Below are 3312 nucleotides of genomic sequence, written 5' to 3' on the forward strand. Positions count from 1 at the left end.
GCAGAGCATTAAATGTTCGTGAGGCACAATATGGCACTCCCATCCAGTGCCTCAGTTCAATGGATGTTCAACGTAGCAGTCGACATCTTCAGTAAGAAATGACGGAAAATGTATGACGAGACTTTCGAGAGCCAGCTGTTGCCCAAAATACTGAAGTTCAATGAATGGAGCAGGTGGCAACAATAAGAACTTAAATAATCCTCTTTCCTTTGTTTCTTAATTGAGGACGAAAATGTTGAAAGTAACGCCACGAAAGTAACGGATTACTTTTTGGGGTAACGGCCACTTACTTTTATGAGAGGGTAATTGTAATTGTAAAAAATTACAATTTAGTCTTGAGTAATTGTAAATGTAATTCCTTACTATTTTTCAGTAACGTGTACAAGTCTGCATGAAACTTAGATTGCTCCTGTAAGAAGTCTTGAAGTCCATACATCACAGCTATGCCAGCACTTGGTGACCTGTAAACAGCTCCAACAAGAAGAAATGAGTTATAGAAAAAAAGTACCACCCATAGAGCCTCAGCTGTGAACGTCGCATTTGGCTGGAAAAAATCAATGCTATTTTTGATAACGATTGCGACCCCCCCCCCCCCCCCCCCCCCTTCCCGGGAGGAACAATCCTTACGAACAATTTTATAAGAACAATCTCAATATCAGATATACTATCCATGAGCCAAGTCTCTTTAACTATAATTACATCGGGATCCTAGCTGAGATTTATATCTTCGAATTCAACCGTTTTATTTACAATGCTTCTAGCGTTTAAGTTAATTAATCTAAGCGGTTTATTAGTTACAGTGCCGGGATTATTAGTTACTGTACAAGGATTATTTTCGGGAGCAGTTGACGAAAACTGGTCTAGGACTGGGGGGGGGGGGGGGGGGGGGGGGGGAAAGGGGGGGGGGGGAGTACTGGCCCGTAGTCAATTAGTATCTTTTTGCCTGGTATAATTTAGTGGCACTCTTTCCTTCGCTGTGTCATCCTAGCGAAAAGCCTTGCCATTTATTTTTATTTTGTCGAAATATAAGATAACTTTATCGCCATTTTTTCGTAGGTATTTGGCACTTTCCCGTAGCTTTTTTTTCGAATTGGTTGCACTCGGGGGAAAAAATCTTCCGAAATGCTATAAGCCAAACCCTTCAATGCCGGCAACTGCTCATAATTTTAGTTTTGTCCCTACCATCGAGTAGTTTAATGATTGGCCTGGTTTTGTTTGGGTTTTTTCTGCCCAGTCGATGTATTCTTTCTGTTCCAGCAGTTTGAACTTTCAGGATACCTTCAAGCACATCTTTCTTCACAAGGTTTTTAAGAAAGGTGCTATTCTCATCCGCTGTTTCGTGAATTCCGTACACAATCAAATTATTACGTCTGCTCCGGTTTTCTAAGTCGTCACTTTTAGCCATTAGAAAGTCGACATTCCTTTCAGGCGACATGATCTTATCCTGGAAGGCCGTCACACTTGCTGTCAGCTTGGTCAGGCTGTCCACTCTTTGTTCGACTGTGGTCAGCCTCCCGTTCGTTTCTGCAATTAGTGAGTCCCTCACAGCCTTCCCTTCTTTTATATCTTGAACGTCTCTGGCGATTATCTGCAGCTGTTCCATAAGCTGAGCCATGCCGGGTCCAGGATTAGACTCGACGTCACCGCTCAACGTGAGAAGCACACTAGATACACTCCTACAAAGGCGAATAACATCGCACAATGGCCGTGGGCACGGCAACTCGAACACACAAACATCATTGCTACTATAGTAGTGATCGTAACGTTCGTCTTTTACCTGGACGAAAAGAGCGAAAGGGTTGTTTAGACGCACAGTCCTGGTGGAGTCGCCGTGCCCACTGACGAGTTCCAAGTATAGGCGTTGTTTTGTACCCAGCGTTGATTGTGATGACGTTATCGATCGGGCTTGCCGAAGTTGTCGATGCAAAAAATTGTCCGCCGCGGAATTGTTGATTGTTGCTTTGTCAGCGCGCACTGCCGTGGTCCAAAGCGATACGCAGTCCCGGTTCGTCGCAGGGCGTTCGATGACTGTTCCTCGCCCAGTTGCGACGATTGGAAAAGCCACTTGCACCGCCAGTATCTGGACGAAAAGAGCGAAAGGGTTGTTTAGACGCATAGTCCTGGTGTAGTCGCCGTGCCCACTGCGCGGCGACTCCGCCAGGACTATGCGTCCATCACGACTATGCGTCTAAATGAAACATCGCCATCTCTTGCACATAGCGGAAGCGATGGCGACGTTTCATGCGCTCCCAGCTCAGTCCCCATATTTGTCTGAAACTACCTTAAAGGGCCCATGAAACGAATTTGGGCTGGTATAAATCACTTTAGATTGGGATTTTACTAATAGCACATCGGTTCAGTGAGCCAAAAGAAAAAAAGGTAGAAAGTCAAATGCCTGACTTTCAGTGCGAAAATCTGAAAATACAGCGGACTATTTCGTACCTCCTCCCCTTCGTAAGCTCTCTCCCTTTTCACTGTGATACATCCGCGGTTCCCAAAGCGCGTCACCGGATCCAAACGCACGTCACACGATACCGGACCCCCCTTATTCCCTTCACCCCTAAGCTGACATTGTGGTGGAAGCTACGCGCTTGCCCGACCAATCAGCCACCTCCCTCTCACCACCTGACATCATTCTCTGCGCGTGTGTGTGCGCGAGAGAGCGTGATCACGTGGCAAAAGTGTGGCTGGCCCAACGAGCACGTAGCTTCCACAGAGCTGTCAACTTCGGGGTGAACGGGGTGGAAAAAGCAACTTTTAACTGAATTTTGAGCGACGGGCTAATCTTCTAGGGGGACAATGACTCCGAGCAAAAGGGGACTCCCTTCTTTTCGTCTTCTTGAACTGTTTGGTAGAATGAGCGATTTATGAGTTGAGGAGGAAAGCGAAACTGGAAAAAGTTGGAAATGCGTTTCATGGAGAGCGCAGTCCCTTCTGTGATCAGCGGGATCAGTCCGAGCCAGTCACACCGGTCCGGTTCCCGAGCTCTTCAGAGGATCACTGCCCATGCCAACGTTTCACCCCTCGCCACCAGCCTTCGCCGTGCTCTCCACTAATCTATCATCGCAGTGAGATTATTTCTTAGCTGGAACTGCCCTCATCACAGCCAGCATAATAGTTGGGTATCGCGGTGAACGAGGACCCATCGGGCTCGTTTAGTTTTACTTGCGCAACTAAAATTAATGTAATTCGCAAGACCCAATCGCGCCAAATATTTTTTTATCTAAACACTCAATTTTCTTTCGTTTTTTACGAAAGCAGTTTAGTCGAATACTTTACCATCATGTCCAGCTAAATTGGTTCGATCTGGTG

At 46.3% G+C, this 3312-nt stretch overlaps 1 pseudogene; it reads right to left on the reverse strand.

The window, feature by feature from the left end:
* Window positions 1-924: 924 nt before the first annotated feature.
* LOC115312525 lies at window positions 925-1834 on the reverse strand (annotated as a pseudogene).
* Between the last annotated feature and the right edge of the window lie 1478 nt (window positions 1835-3312).

The sequence above is a fragment of the Ixodes scapularis genome, unplaced genomic scaffold (genome assembly GCF_016920785.2).
Source record: "Ixodes scapularis isolate PalLabHiFi unplaced genomic scaffold, ASM1692078v2 PGA_scaffold0__279_contigs__length_252992795, whole genome shotgun sequence".
NCBI classification, from domain to species: Eukaryota; Metazoa; Arthropoda; class Arachnida; order Ixodida; family Ixodidae; genus Ixodes; species Ixodes scapularis.